At 40.3% G+C, this 16,678-nt stretch overlaps 1 long non-coding RNA gene across 3 annotated transcripts in view; it reads left to right on the forward strand.

Annotated features, from left to right (window-relative positions):
• Window positions 1–16,678, forward strand: part of LOC132683015 (uncharacterized) — a 261,651-nt gene that overhangs the window by 204,719 nt on the left and 40,254 nt on the right. For all 3 annotated transcript variants that reach the window (XR_009612003.2, XR_009612002.2, XR_013557791.2), the window contains one exon: window positions 9,223–9,348. This is a non-coding gene — a long non-coding RNA (uncharacterized LOC132683015). The remainder of the gene's footprint in view (window positions 1–9,222; window positions 9,349–16,678) is intronic.

Below are 16,678 nucleotides of genomic sequence, written 5' to 3' on the forward strand. Positions count from 1 at the left end.
AATCTTGTTTACAAATTTCATAAGCAATATCACCGTTCCTGTATGGACGTTATTGATTGAGATAATGGATGCTCAGGCATATGTCAATTCATTCATTAATTTATTCAACAAATTTTTATTGAGGACCAATCATGAATCTACATGCAATGGAGTAAAATCTAGAAAAAAAAGGTTTTCTGAGGAAAACTCAGCATATGAATGCACTTGAAATACCGTTAATGTCCGATTTTGTTTTTAAAGAACAAAGAGAATCTGTTGCTGAGATTTCTAAAATACACTTTCTTTAGATATAAGCTATTGAAGAGGAGGTTGAATCACAGTGTCAAAGTGAAAAATTAAACCTTCTGCTGAAATATGAAGAAGAATATTGGAACTGGGGGAGAGACAGAAATATGATTCAATGTAAATGATTCCGTCCGCTGCAGTAAAAAAATTTATATGTTTCTCCATTCTACAAGTACTTCTGTATTTCTGAAATGATGACCCTTTCATTTTGAATAGGCTCAAGGCTTATGTGAAAGGCAGCCACAGAATTGTAAGAAGTTTGAAAATTTATTGAGGGACTGTAGGAAGACCACTCGTTGGTGAAGAGGAGAGGAGTCAGCGTCAGGTATTCAGCGGCTCTGTGGTCCTTGTGCTAGCTAGAAGAAGGAAACCACTCACCAGAGTTACTCTAAGGTGGCAAAGAAAGTTGCAGTGAGGGCTCCAGTTCTTCCCCCTTCCCTCTATCTATGCCCGTTGTCATGTTATTTTGTAGTTCCCTCTCGATATGAGCAGCATGCCCTGCCCTGCCCCTTGACACCGGGATCAGCCGTGAAACTTGCTTTGGCCAAAGGGATATGAGCAACCAGCGGAGGCAGAAGAGGCTTGACTTGGCGTTGCACATTGGGGCATGCCTTCTCTCTTCACCTCTACCATCACCGTGAAAACAAGTCCAAGCTAGCTTCTTGGTCTCAGGGGAAGGATGAATGACATGTGGAACAGTGGCAGGCTGAATCAGTTGAGTCAACAGCCAGCCAAACCCAGAAATGTGAGTGACCTCACAGGGAGCAGATCTGCATTGATCAGTTGACCCCAGAGGCATCATGCATCTAGGGCATGAGGTTATGGTTGCTATGCAACAACAGCTGACTCATACAGAACATACTGATCTTCTAGGCCTTCACATGGCTGCTTGGCTAAATCTGGAAATGCAACATAGGGTTTGGTGGAATACTCAGGAACTTAAACCTCATTAAGTACTAAGATCAGTGTTCTCTCTGAATTCAAGGGTTAAATGGTATAATTGGAAGAGGAGTGGTCTAAGTTCCAAAAAAACCTGACTTTAGGTTCTGATTTTGCAATACATTACTGTATGTTGCACTTTGGTTAGATCCCTTGACTTCTCTAATGGCAGCTTCTCCCTTTCTAAAATGGGGATAATAACACTTCAGGCATTTTGTAATAATTAACTAGCATTACACAGGAAAGATGTATGTCTAGAGCAACATATATGTGTTGTGGGTTGAATCATATTCCCCAGAAAGATATACTGAAGTCCTGGGGCACCTGGGTGGCTCAGTCGGTTAAGCATCTGACTTCAGCTCAGGTCATGATCTCACAGTTCGTGGGTTTGAGCCCTGCGTCAAGCTCTGTGCTGACAGCCTGGAGCTTGTTTATGTTTCCGTGTCTCCCTCTCTCTGTCCTTCCCCTGCTCTCTCTCTCTCTCTCTCTCTCTCTCTCTCAAACATAAATAAAAACATTTAAAAAAAAAAAAAAAAGATGTTGAAGTTCTAACCCCAGGTACCTTTGAATGTTGACCTTCTTTGGAAATAGGGTTATTGTAGGTATAATCAAGTTAAGAGTAGGGAGGCCCTCAACCAATGACTGGTATCTTTGTAAGCAGAGAGGGGTTTGGAGACATACACAAGGAAACTGGAGTGAGGTGTCTGTAGGCCAACGGATTCTAAGGATTGCCACGGGGGGCTATTGGCAACTACCAGAAGCTAGGAAGAGGCAACGAAAGAGTCTTCCTTAGAGCCTTCAGAGGAAGCATGGGCCTGCTGATTTCCTTGATTTTAGACTCCCAGCTCCCAGGACTCTGAGTGAATCAATTTCTGTTCTGTTACACAACTCAGTTTGTTGTACTTTGTCATGGTAGCCTTAGGAAGCCAATACACTGTGGATACTAGGTCTTGTGCTAAATTATGCATTTCGAAAAGAAGGAATCAACTTGTTTATGAGTATATGTGAGTCACCTTTGGGGACTTGAGAAATTGAGGAGTAGGATCTGGATCCTGGATTTCTGGATTCTCAGTTCCCACAGGTGAACTAACTAAGTTTATGGAATCGGAGTATTAGTATAATGTGAACTCAGTTGTGTCATTCATAAGAATAAAGCTCGGGGGATTTCCCATTTCTTAGTGGAGCACTAGTATGTAACAACATTTAATAATCACTAATATTTATCAAGTTCCAAGTACTGTTCTCAGTGGTGTTTTGTTTTGTTTTGTTTTGTTTTGTTTTGTATATCAGCTCATTTAAATCTTTCAATAACACTGTAAGGTACTGGATCACTCAGCGTTTAACTGGTTCTGACTGGGAAAACCTTATCTTGAATATTTCAAACAGAGGGCACCTAATACACAGGTGATGGAATTGATAGGAGGCTAACAAGGGAGGTTAAAACACCTTAGATTCACTGCGTCAGGAAGCTGCTATCACATCTGGGCCGGAAGGATGACAAAAGGAGGCAGTGATAGAGGAGGCCAGAGTTTGGCGGAGGGGGGGGGGGGGGGGGGTGGTCACTGGGTCAAGGTCAAGGTTGTAATCTTAGTAGGCTTATCATGAGAGAGCTGCAGCTGTGGAGGAAGCAAGGCCATTGCAGAAGGAAGGCCCTCTGTCTGAGGAGGGGTAGGGAGGACATGAAGTATTCTGGCTTTTTCTTTCCTCTCACCCTCCACTCATTAACGCCACCTGCTGGCTGATCCCACTAGAAGTCAGTTGATATGGAAGCCTGAAGGAACTACAGAGCAGAACAGGGTATAAACAGTTCCAGGATCAATTAGGTATTTTCGAGATAAGAAACAGGAGTGGAAGGGTAAAGTAACATGCCTGAGGTCACTCTGCTGGAGCTGAGATTGGAACTCAGGCCTGGCTCGAGTCTTTGCTCTAGATCACTGCCCACATTGGTCCTGTGCTAGATTCGGGAGGAGAGTAGAGGCAGGGACCCCAGTGTGGAGATTGTTACGATTGTCCTTGGCTCAGGAATTAAAGGCCTAGATCAGATTGCTATCTGTGAAAGCAAATAAAATAAATTTCCTTGAGAAATATTACAAAGGAAAAAATTAATTGTTTAGGAAACTGTGACAGGAAATAGCATTTGGTCATATACAAACGTTTGAAAAGAGAGAGACAATTTATTTTATGTGTCACAGTATTCAATTTCAAGTCAAAAAATAAGTGAGGCAGCAAGATGAGAGCAAAAAAATTCCCATATTCATTCTAACAAATTTCACCTCCAGAAAATAATTTGAGATGTCTCTGAAAGTCTGCATTTTCCTTTTGTGAAACTTCCAAAGTTGCTTCTCTTTTATAGTTTCCTTTTATCATCTGCCTTGAGACACAAGCTGGTTATGTTATTCTCAATAAATAACAGTGTTCTAAGATATTTTTTTTCTTTGCAACTTGGAACCATGAGCCTAAGATGACAGTAGTAAAATTAGAAGTGTTGTTTTATGCACAATTTACTTTGCAGTCTAGGGGCAACAGAATAAAATAAGGAATAGTTATTTAATTGGACTGGGAAACACTGTTGCATTTTTCTCTCTTTTTTTAATGATTTGTTAGCTAAGTTTAATTAAGAAAATCAACAGATCTGCTAGAAACTGATAATTACTTGAATAATGGGTGATACAAATCCATTCTAAAAATATAAGTTGCAAACCAGGAAAAGCCAGCTAAAAGAAGCATAAATGTTCTTTCTAATGGACATGGCATATGGGAGGAAGATTGCATATACAGATTAAGTATTTCAGTTTATTTCGATGTAACCAAAACAAATGCCAATCTGCATCATTTAGATAACCCTGAACTCCCTTTCACTGAAGTGACTGCATTTTCCCATTGACCTGAATTATCCAGATGATTGCATTAACTGTCTCCTTAACTTTGCCTGTGCAGATAAACACAGGGTGTGATGGTTTCCCTTTCATGCAGGTGAACAAAAGCAAAACTATCCAGTAAATGCCACTGAGTAGATCTGAGTTTTCCTTCAGCATTGGAGATTGTTTAATGACTACCTTCTCTGTGTCGGTAATGGAATATGAAAAGGATGTGGATGGGTCTTTGGTTTCAGGCAATGGAAAACTATGTAGGGTACGGAAGTCTGAATGCTTTTAATTACACAGCACCGTGATTCTCCCTGTCAGTTTAATTTATTCAAGCATAATTTGGACAAATATTGGGCAGGACCACTGGAAACAAAGGATCCAGTTGGACTGATTAGCTGAGACTCCTTTCAACTCTGTGATTTTTGAATATATAGTCTCAAAACTTGGTCTTTATAAGCATGATTGAATCTTATGGGATTAAAAACAGCTTTATTTTCTAACAGAGTGATTGATAAAGTAAGCCTGTAGGAGCCAAACGTATTCCATTTCGTTCCACTCTATTTCAGTTCTCATGATGTACATTTGGATGAAGATTCTGGTTAAGGGAATGTTTGGCACACACCTTGGAATTTACCTCAGAGTGCCGAGGTTAGGCTATAAACGCAAAAAGACTACTGAGACCAGTGGCCCTGAATCTGAAACACCTAGAGATGGTTCATGAGCATAATAATGGGGCTACCAAATGATGTTCCACATTTTTAAAAAATTGAAGTAAATTTAGAAAAAGAAATTTGAAAATCAAAATATCCAATTGAAAGTTATATATGTCTGTGATTAATAGATATTGGGGGGAGCCTGGGTGGCTCAGTCAGTTAAGTGTCTGACTCTTGATATCAGCTCAGGTCATGATCTCATGGTTTATGAGTTTGAGCCCTGTGTCAGGCTCTACGATGTCAGTGTGGAGCCTGCTTGGGGCTCTCTCTCTCCCTCTCTCTCTCTGCCCCTCACCTGCTTGCTCTCTTTCTTTCTTTCTTTCTGTCTCTCAAAATAAATGAAATTTTTAAAAAAATTAATACAAATGATAGATATTGGGAAGTCCAAATTTAAATGCAGTCTTGTTGGTGGAGAAACATTGTTTAAATATTGGGTTTATGAGAGACAGGTGAGAAATGTGTCTTTGGTATTTAAAGATCAGGATCACTGATCTTGTCCAACCCCTTGTTTATCTCATGGGATGACTGAGGTCAGAGTTGGAGAGTGGCTTATTTTAGGTCATAGAGATGTATAGAGGCCTTGTTTGTACTAGACATAAAATTTAGACATTTCTAGTGAAAAAAGAAAAAGCCAGAACTCACATGTTAAGAAGTTTCTGAGAGAGAAATACCAAATCTAGGAAGTTCTCTTATCCTCAGTGACAGTTGAATTTATCCAGGACAATTTACATGCATTAAAATATTTTGTCACAAACATTTTCAAAATTATCTCTCCCATTCCTATCAAAATGTACCTTCAACAGACAGTTACAAAATATAGGTGCATTTTGCCCTTAGCAAACCTGTGTATATATTCTTTTGTGTATGGTTACCTTTTATAGATAAAGTTTTGAGTACATGTGGGAATCAGAAGCTACAAATACAATATAAAGCCAATTAATCTGTTAGGGTGAATCTGTAAAGACTGAAAAGTATACAGAAAATACACTGTTATTATTTTTTTTTATTTTTAATGTTTATTTTTGAGAGAGAGAGACAGAGCACAAGGGGTGGGGGTGGGGCAGAGAGAGAGGGTGACACAGAATCTGAAGCAGGCTCCAGGCTCTGAGCTGTCAGCATAGAGCCCAACAAGGGGCTTGAACTCACAGGCGGTGAGATCATGACTTGAGCCTAAGTCAGACGCTCAACTGACTGAGCCACCCAGGCGCCCCCAGAAAAATACACTTTAAAACTCCAAATTGAAGAAGTGGATAATTGAGGTAAAATAGCTACATAAAGTGGTTTATAGAAACCATACAAATAAACAGAACATTTAGATGTACTTAAGTATTTTCTTTTTAAACTTTTTTAAAAGTTTATTTATTTAGTTTTGATTGAGGGAGAGAGAGCACACAAGTGGGAGAGGAACAGAGAGAGAGAGGAAGAGAATCCCAAGCAGGATCCCCACTGCCACCACCCGGCCCCATGCAGGGCTTGAACTCATGAACTGTGAGATCGTGACCTGAGCCAAAATCAAAAGTCAGATGCTTAACTAACTGAGACGCGCAGTCGCCCCTAGGTGTACTTAAATATTTTCGAGTTACTTTATCTCATCGAATCTAAGGCATTATATTAATCAGGGAAAGATGAACCATACCAGGTATTTCTGATTGAAGCAATTTAATACAGGAACTGCTGGAAGGGCGAAAGTATAAAAAGGGGCTGCTGAGGTTCCCACGATATGGAAACTGCAGTAAGCAGCTGCCGTGGTAGAGAATAAAAAGAGATGGGTTCACCAAACCTGGGGGCTTGGCCCTTTGTGGCTGGTGCTTGAACCTCTGGGCACTACCGCATGGCTGATGTGAGCGTGGGTGGTCTTTTCTCTAGGCGCCTGCTCTATGGCTGGTTCTGGAACTGCCTAAAGAATCTTGAGGCTGAGGCTACCTACAGCTGCCTCTGATATTGGATTAATACTGACACAGAAAATAAGTCCTTTATCCCCCTTTCCCACCTTCCAGTTTCCCTGTTGGGTCTCCCAGTGGCAGAGCTCACCAGGAAGCCACGGGGCAGGGAGGTGTGGGGTCTGTGGTTCCTACCCTACCACAAGCATCAGAGAGTACATAAGGGTGGGTTGGTTGCTGGAAGGAATAAGTAAATAATCTGCACAGATGCCACTCATCCTAACATGTCTCATAATTTTATCTATCCCTAGGGAAGAAAAACTCACAAATCACTGCATAGAGCTTTAACATCTTAGAATTTTTCATCCCAGTGTTGTGGGAATTATGTGCCCCTCAAAACTCACGTGTTGAAGCCCTCACCCTCGGTACCTCAGAAGGTGACTACATTTGGAGATCGAGCCTTAAAAGAGGCGGTTAAGGCAAAAAGAATGAAATCTTGCTGTTTGCAACTAGGTGGATGGAACTGGAGGGTATTATGCTAAGCGAAATTAGTCAGAGAAAGACAAATATCATATGACTTCACTCATATGAGGACTTTAAGACACACACCAGATGAACATAAGGGAAGGGAAGCAAAAATAATATAAAAACAGGGAGGGGGACAAAACAGAAGAGACTCGTAAATATGGAGAACAAACAGAGGGTTGCTGGAGGGGTTGTGGGGGGGGATGGGCTCAACGGGTAAGGGGCATTAAGGAATCTACTCCTGAAATCGTTGCACTATATGCTAATTAACTTAGATGTAAATTAAAAAAAAATAAATAGAAAAAAAAGAGGTGATTAAGATAAAATGAGGCCCTTAGGATGGGTCTTACTCCAATCTGACTGGTGCCTTTATAAGAGGAGATTAGGACACACAGAAGAAAAACCCTGGGATGGTACTTTGTTATGGTAGCCTTAGCAAACTAACACAACGAGGAGGACATTTTAAAGGGCACTTAAACTCAGCACATGAAGGGCCAACAATTCACATATTAGCTGAAGTGCCAACAATGTGAACATCTATGATGAGAGTCACATGCATGCAGATAGTTAGAACTACATCATAACAGTAGCCAGTGGTCAGATACAGCTCAATTCCTGAGATCAAAAATGAAAAAAAGAGTGCATCTTAGACTTAGTGAAATGCAGTCATTCCTTAAGTTCTTTGACCTTTCGTGTACTCCTCGGGTCTAGTCTCTCTAGAATCTGGTTTTTGTCTTTTGTAAACAACCACGTAATATTCCATGAGTTCTGAACATGTGTGTTTGGGTGAATTTAAGAGCTATATTCTTTCTGTGGTCATTGAGTCAGAAATCTAAGAGGAGATGGGTAATTTAGTAGTGACTTGGGCGTTAAAAGCAACCTGTGGAGGTGTAACTTTAATACACAAATCAAGAGTCCTCTTACCACAGAATAATTTCATTTGCCAGCAAGTGGAATCCTTACAGAGCTAAGCGAGGGAGACTAGGGCTGAGGGAAGGAAGGTTTCAAAGGCCCAATCCACAATTTGACCCAATGTCTCCCTGGACAGAAAGAAGGCTGGAGTGGGGAGATTGCTCAGTACCATACAGCAGAAATTTCTGTTATATTATTTTATCTAAAAGTTCAAGCTTCAACATTTAAAATAACTGTTACAGGGGCACCTGCCTGGCTCAGTCAGTTAAGCATCCGACTTCAGCTCAGGTTATGATCTCAGTGTTTATGGCTTCAAGCCCTGCATTATGCTCTCTGCTATCACTGTGGTGCCTGCTTAGGATCCTCTGTCCCCCCTCTTCCTACCCCTCCCCTGCTCATGCTTTTTCTCTCTCAAAAATAAATAAAACATTTAAAAATAAAATAACAAAGTAACTGGCAAATATAAGATTCTGCCAGATCCATCATGTATATGAAAATACACGCTCTAAGTTTCTTTCATTAAACTGCCAACTCTTCTTCTTCTCCTTGTCCTTATTCATTTCCTCTAAAGCTCACAGAGAAAACATGCCTTTTAAAAAAAAATCTATAAGCAAGTTAACAGAATATTATGGAGCCATCGCAGAGAACAATAATCCTTAGACAAGGGATTTTAGCTTTTACCAGTATGAGAACAATGAGTAATTTCCTTCTCTGCAGTCCCACTGGAGTGAAATGTTCCCCTTTTACAAGTGCTGTCCCCAAACTGTAATTAAGCAATTATCTTCTAGTTTCCAGCACTGAGTTTTTTCTTTGTCTTCTGGACTCAGTTTGATTGGAATTATTTTCAGATGCATTCAATTCTCTGTCTTGGTGCCTGATACTCTATCCCTCTTTGGCTTCTCCATGCATCTTGTCCATTAGGTACAGTGTCAGAAGCTTCTGTTGCAAGTAAAAGAATATAGGAGTCAAACTGTCTTCAACAGTAGAAGGGATTTATTGGGTCACACGACCAAAAAGTTTAGAGGTGAGGCAACTCTCAGACATGGTTTGTGGAGGGTTCTACTTTCTTATTTTGTGCTTCTCTACACTTTGCTTTCTTAGGTTAGCTTTCTGATGCCTCATGGTCACAAGATGGAAGCCAGGAGACTGGAGTTTTCCATAATTACTGAGCAAATTTTCTGAGTACTATGCACACTGGACTGGCCTAGAGCAAATCTTTTGTTTAAGGTAAATACATACCTAGTTGGCTATAGCCAGTATAGGAAAACACCCTGAGAGTCCATCAAAGGATGGATGGGTAAAGAAAATGTGGTATATATACACAATGGAATGTTCAGCCACGAGAAAGAAGGAAATCCTCCCATTTGTAACAACATGGATGGACCTTAAGGGCACTATGCTGAGTGAAATAAGCCAGACAGACAAAGACAAATACCACGTGGTATCACTTATATGTGAAATCTAAAAAAGAAAAAAACAAAACAAAACAAAACAGTCAAGCTCAGAAACAGGGAGAAGGGAAGTGGTTGCCAGGGCTTGGGAAATAGGGAGAGATTAGTAAAAGAGTACAGACTTGCAGCTATAAGGTGAATAAGGCCTGAGAATCTAATGTAAAACCTTGTGACTGTCCTTAATAATACTATATTGTATAATTGAAATTTGTTAAGAGAGCAGAACTTAAATATTCTTACCAAGAGGGAAAAAAGAAGGGAAATATATGAGGTGATGGTTGTGTTAATTAACTAGGTGGGAGAAATTCTTCCCTAATGTATATGTATATCAAATCACCGCAATGTACGTGTTAAATATCTTACTGTTTTATTTGTCCGTTATACCTCAGTAAATCTGAAATTAAACAAAAAAAGGGAAAAAAAGAGAAAAAAATTTAGTTGGTTTATCTAGAAAATGACCTTTGACAAAGGAGTTGGGATTTCTATGATTGGTTGAACCCATCAGATCCTGCCCTGGAGCTGGGTTTCGTGAAGAATAGATATGTACTAGGGATCTAAAAACAATACATGCTCTAGGCTCATGATTATCTTACTTTCCTCTTTGTATATTTTTTCTCACACTCTGCAGTTTTTTTTTTTCTGATTTTTTTCCTTGCTGATCCTGAATACTGCCATTTTAGTCTGGGTATCAGCTAAATGCCTGGTTTTAACTGAACATAGGTTTCCTTCTTTCTTTCTTTCTTTCTTTCTTTCTTTCTTTCTTTCTTTCTTTCTTTCTCTCTCTCTCTTTCTTTCCCTTCCTTCCTTCCTTCCTTCCTTCCTTAATGTTTATTTATTTTTGAGAGAGAAAGAGAGAGAGCACAAGCAGAGGGGAAGGGGAGAGAGAGAGAGAGAGAGAGAGAGAGAGAGAGAGAGACAGAATCTGGAGCAGGATCCAGGCTCTGAGCTGTCAGCACAGAGCCTGTCGAGGGGCTCGAAGTCGTGAACTGTGAGATCATGACCTGAACCTGAGCCAAAGTCGGACCTTAACTGAGCCACCCAGGTGCCCTAGGTTCTGTTTCTTTCACCATGTGAGCACACAAGCAATGAGACAAACAAAAGCAAGTTTTCATTACTTTCTCATTCATGTTCTTGCTCATGCTCCCTGGACACAGCGATGAGCAGAAGGAGGTGTGTTCCTGAAGGACCTTATTTGGCCCCATTTGGTCAAGGGAGTGTCAGCAGGTGTGCCACCAGGCTGCAAGTGAAATAGATAAAATAGATTCTATTTATCCTTAGGGTGACTGGGGGAGAGAGCCAGGGGGATTGACTATCTCATAGGATATTCAAATGAAGTCAAAATTGTTAAGAATGGTGAAGAACTAAGAGGCTACTCTGGAAAAACAAACATAATGCAACAATCCTGTCAAATTATAGTACTAAGTGCCATTATATTCTTAAATATTGAATTTAGCATTGGTCCCTAAATAAAAATGATAGCAGTCTAATCATGTTGTACCTTTTTCTTGTATCTTAATTCTGGCAGACTTTGACTAATTGGGGACCAGGCTGGTGACCATGCTTTTATGAGTATCATGTAAGCCACTGAGTGGAACCAAATAGTTATTTACAATACATTAATACATTTAATTTATGCATTATTTTATTATAAACACTACTAGCCATGTTGTTCTTTTCAGAATCAAGACTGAGTCCAAAGATTAACCCCTTGTTCATTTAGTGGTTTTTTAAATGTCAGAATAGTATAGGTACATAGATTCGAAATGAAATAATACTGCAAATCTAATAATGAAAAAGATTCCCTCAAATCCTGCCATTCTTACCTCTGAATATAGCCGCTATAAACTCTTGGATTTTCTTTGGATAGTACCTCCATATGTAATATAATTATATTGCTACCTTTTGATTTTCTGCTAAGAGAAAGTTTTGTTTCCTTACCCACATATCCTAAACCAGACTGACACATTCATGTCCTCTCTTTGTCCCTATCACACTCTTCCTTCCTCCTTGACTCTCCTAATACAACATAGTCTTGTCATAATGTATTAAATCAGTACTGTGCTTTCATTATTATATCTATGCAAATATTACTCCCAGCTGAGCCACCTCAACTTGTGTAATATGATTGCTTTTTTCTTTTAGTTATTTTTCCCTTGGTGTTTTAATAATTTCTCCATCTTTTCTGTTGCTTAATCTTTTGCTGTCATTAGTTCTGTGCTTCCCTCTCTCCCCACCCCAGTCTCTGCCCTTGATGTAAAGCTCTTCTCCACATACCCTAGCATATCAGCTAACCTATTGACTCCATTTTCTCTTGGAGAAGTCTGTGCTGAGCGCTGTGTCCTCTTTCTCCCTCTAGGACTTGTTCCTGAGGCTGCTGCATAGCTGTCATTCAGGGACTTTCTTTTTTCAATGCTGGCATTCCTGAAAGAGCAAAATATTAACATTATCTTGGAAGGTACAAATGGATTCTATCAAAAGTCTGTCCCTGCCACTGTTGGTAGTCACTGGAAGGACTCAAGAGCTAGAAAATGAATATTAGGGGCATGTTTTATCAGAGAGAATGAGTTGAAGCAAGCAAAAAAAAAAAAGTTATGTTTTCCACATTATTGTAGCTTGATCATTGATATTTAGTGTTTCTGTTGGGTTTATCCAAGTATATTACTCCTTCATTTTTGCTTCCAATTTTTCTCCTATTTCTTTAGTGCTATGTATCCATCTTCCTTGCCACAAACTTTTATATCATTTCTGTGATCTATTTGACATCTGAACTTAAGACCTCAAGGTTATCCTACAACTTCTGTACTCCTTCAAACTTGTAAACCTTCGGTTAAATTAGTAGTGCTGAAAATAAAAGAAAATCTTGATGAAACAAATGTTTATATGTGCATACAATTAATATAAGTATTTTAGGTACGCTATTGAGTTCAAAATCACGTATGCTTAATGAAGCATGTTATCAACATTCCAATCTTATAAAAAATATTAGCAAGATATATGCTCATAAATAAATGCATCCTTATAAAGTTATTCCTCTGTCACCTATTAATGTCAATATTTATCAATTAACAGATTTGATTTTTACGATATCACTGGATGCTTACCTGTTCGTTGACTGAAGTGCTCATCTGAAGTTCACCTTTAGCTGAACCTGCTTGAGTATGTCTGAAACATACCTGAGCATACAGCTGTATAAATAGGGAAAGAGAGATGGCTTGATACATGGCATCTAATTTATGGAGCATTTACTATGTGCTAAGCACTGTTCTAACTGCTATATTTACATTAGCATCATGAGTTCTTACTACAATCTAATGAAATAGGTATTGCTCTGGCCTACATTTTAAAGACAGGTAAGCTGATGCATAAGTATTCAAAGCCACATAGCTAATAAAATGGTACAGCCATTATTCTAATCCCTACCTGCCTAACTCATGGCTGGATAACTCAGTATGCTACAAATGGAAAGCATGTGTTACAACCTGATAGGAACCAAGAAGCTGTCTACTGGGTCTCATATGTGGAGTGTTGATTTTCAAGCACCACATCATAATGTCTGAACGCTCGTTTATATGTCATTTGGGAACATGTACACACATGTCTGTTGGGTATACTTGACAGTGGAATTGTTAGGTCATATAGTCAGGGGACATTCGACTTTAGTAAATAGTGCTAAAACATTTTCCTAAAGTACTAATTTATACTCCTTCCAGCAGCAATATTTGAAATTTCCAGTCGGTCCCCATCCCAGGTCAACAATTGATATTGTTGGTCTTTCTCATTTTAGTCATTTTGTTGGATTGTCAATGGTGTCTCTGTGGAGTTTCAGTTTGTATTTCCCTGATGCCTAATGAAATTGAGCACCTTTTCATATATCTATTTGCCACTTGGATACCTACTTTTTTGAAGTGTCTGTTCTAATCATTTGTCTGCTTTTCTATTTGTCTGGGTGATAATATATGATGGCCTAGGTAATTATTTGGGGCCATATTTTTAGGAGCATGGAACAATCCTACTACCGTAGGGCCGGCCATTTTGCTGTATTTAGTTGTTGCAGCTTATTGAGTATAATTGTAGTTCCACAAAGTTGCCTGGGGGAATATGCCTCTCCATGATTCTCCAGAAATTAAAAGCTGTCATAAACAATATATATTTTTGGCAACTAGTGTTTAACACCTGACATGTTAGGGGGTTTGTTTGTTTGTTTTTTTCTATCCCAATTGCCATATGCTCCCAGGTGACAACTCTCAGAATGCCTACCTCTTAGACAAATGCTGACCTGTCACCGCTTGACATATGGTGAGCGGTAGGTGGACCCTTGCTTCCCTATAGGGCATCTGCTTCCCACTGATTTCCTGGAGAGGTCAACATGCTTTTGGTCATGTGCCCATCTAAGCCATACAACAGTGACACTTCCCTTTCCCTGGGGCAAGAAGCCCAGCCCATGTCAGCGACCACACCAGAGTTCTTTTACTTGGCACAGATTGGGAAATGATTTGCTAAAAGTAGAGGTTTGAGTATTGTTTTATCATTAAAAGGCAGGAGTAAAAATAATGGGGACAGTGGTGGTAAATATATATGAGTTGCTTGACCTATGTGAAACTCAATTTTTTTATTGGCAAAATGGGGCTAATTATACAGAAGGCACTTTTCAATGTTTTTGTGAGGTTAGACATAATGTATACAACATAACCAATCTGGAGAAGTATTTCAACTGTAACCAAAAGGCATAAAAGTCCTTGTTTCAGATATCTATGGTGTATTACAAACCACATCAGAACTTGACGGCCATAATAGGTCTCAAAAGGCCAAAGTCCAGGCTAACTGGCATTAATCTGGAAGCTTGGGGGTAGGAATCCACTTCCAAGTCCGTGCAGGTTGTTGGTAGAGGCCGGTTTCTTGTTGGCTGTCAGTGGGGGCCATTCATTATTTCTAGGGGCAAGTGCCCCTGTCTTCAAACCAGTGAGAATGCATTGAGTCCTTCTCAGGCTTCAAATCTCTCTATCTTTTTCTGCCACTAGCCTGGGGACTTGGTGGATTTCCAGCTGCCAGTAACTGGATCTCTATGCCTGAGGATTGTTCTGGAACCTCAAAAAGCTGCTCAGCCTGTGTGTGAAGATCAAGAAGTGCTGTGGGCTGAACTCCCATCAGTCACTGGTTGAGCAGTCCTCAACCAGTCCTCAACCAGTGACTGATGGTAGTGTATAAATATCCCACGTCCTTCAGTGTATTCATTTCTTAGGACTTCCCTATCAAAGTATGAAAACTGGCCCTAAAACAACAGAAATTTATCCTTTCACATTTCTGGAGGCTAGAAGTCCAAAATCAGGGCGTTACCATGAGCATGCTCTCTCTGAGACTCTGGGTAGAACCTTTCCTTGCCTTATCCTAGCTTCTGCTGTCACCATTAATCCTTGGTGTTCCTTGGCTTGTAGCTGTATGAGTCCATCTCTGTCTTCATCTTTACATGACATTCTTCCCTCTTAGCTTCACATCTCCTCCTCCTCCTCCCCCCCCTTCCTCCCTTTCTTCCTTCTCTTCCTCCTCCTCCTCCTCCTCCTCCTCCTCCTCCTCCTCCATCTTCTTCTTCTTCTTCTTCTTCTTCTTCTTCTTCTTCTTCTTCTTCTCCTCCTCCTCCTCCTCCTCCTTCTTCTTTTCCTTCTCCTTCTCCTTCTCCTTCTCCTTCTCCTTCTCCTTCTCCTTCTCCTTCTCCTTCTCCTTCCCCTCCTCCCCTTCCTCCCCTTCCTCCTTCTTCTTTCCCTTCTTCTTCTTCTTCTTCTTCTTCTTCTTCTTCTCCTTCTCCTTCTCCTCTCCTTCTCCTTCTCCTTCCCCTCCTCCCCTTCCTCCTTCTTCTTTTCCTTCTCCTTCTTCTCCTTCTTCTTCTCCTTCATCTCTCCTTCTCCTTCCCCTCCTCCTCCTCCTTCTTCTTCTCCTTCTCCTTCTCCTCTCCTTCTCCTTCCCCTCCTCCTCCTCCTCCTCCTCCTCCTCCCCCTTCTGAGAGAAAGAGACAGCAAGTGGGACAGAGAGAGAGAGAGAGAGAGAATCTTAAGCCAGCTCCATGCTCCTCATGGAGTCTGACACTGGGGCTCTATCCCACGACCCTGGGATCATGACCTGAGCTGAAATCCAGAGACAGATGCTCAGCTGACTTAGCTACCTAGGTGCCCCAATTCATATCATCTTCTTATAATGACATCAGTCATGTTGGATTCAGGGCCTACTTTATTCAGGATGAACACATCTTTACTGAATTAATCACATCTACAATGACCCTATTTTTAAATAAGTTTACATTCTGAGGTACTGGGGGTTAGAACTTCAACATATCTGTTTGGGGTACATAATTCAACCCATAACACTTAATGTGAGAAAATTCTTTGGTGTGAATTTTACAACATTTCCCATAGTGTCTCCAGAGGATTAAGCTTAGGTTGTCCACTGTGGTAGCTGGCTCTGTAACACTTTTATTGGTTGCCTTCTCTCCCTCCATCACTTCCCTACTTCCTATTGGTATTCCCCTCATTTCCTAAATAAGCTTTCCACACTCAAGTTCTTATCTTAGGGAACCCAAACAAAATCTGTTTCTGGGAAAACCCCGACAAAAATAATAAAAATAATAAAGATTTTTAAATGCTTATTTATTTATTTTGAGAGAGAGAAAGAGAGAGAGAGAGAGAGAGAGAGAGAGAATGAGAATGTGTGAGCAGGGGAGGGGCAGAGAGAGAGGAAGAGAAAGAGAATCCCAAGCAGGTTCTGCACTGTCAGCACAGAGCCTGACGTGGGGCTCGTTCTCACAAACTGTGAGATCATGACCTGGGTCAAAATCAAGACTCAGACACTTAAGCAACTGAGCCACCCAGGTGCCCCCCAAAATAATGAAGATTTTTGATGATGACCAGTTCAAAGCTCACCTTTTGGACTTTAGTTGACAGTGTAACAAAATTTGGGGTCAAGAGTAACACATAGAGGGCACTGGAGTTGAACAGAAGCAGAGTGATGCCACATCTATATCCGTTCTGGACTGGATATAAAAGAGACAGACTGTGTTGGTGTCCAGGATAGTGTCTTGCTTTCTGTAAATCCTGTTGGTACCTGCTTCTTAAATTCTG

This window comes from Panthera onca, chromosome C2 (assembly GCF_046562875.1).
Source record: "Panthera onca isolate mPanOnc1 chromosome C2, mPanOnc1 haplotype 2, whole genome shotgun sequence".
Classification (NCBI taxonomy): Eukaryota; Metazoa; Chordata; class Mammalia; order Carnivora; family Felidae; genus Panthera; species Panthera onca.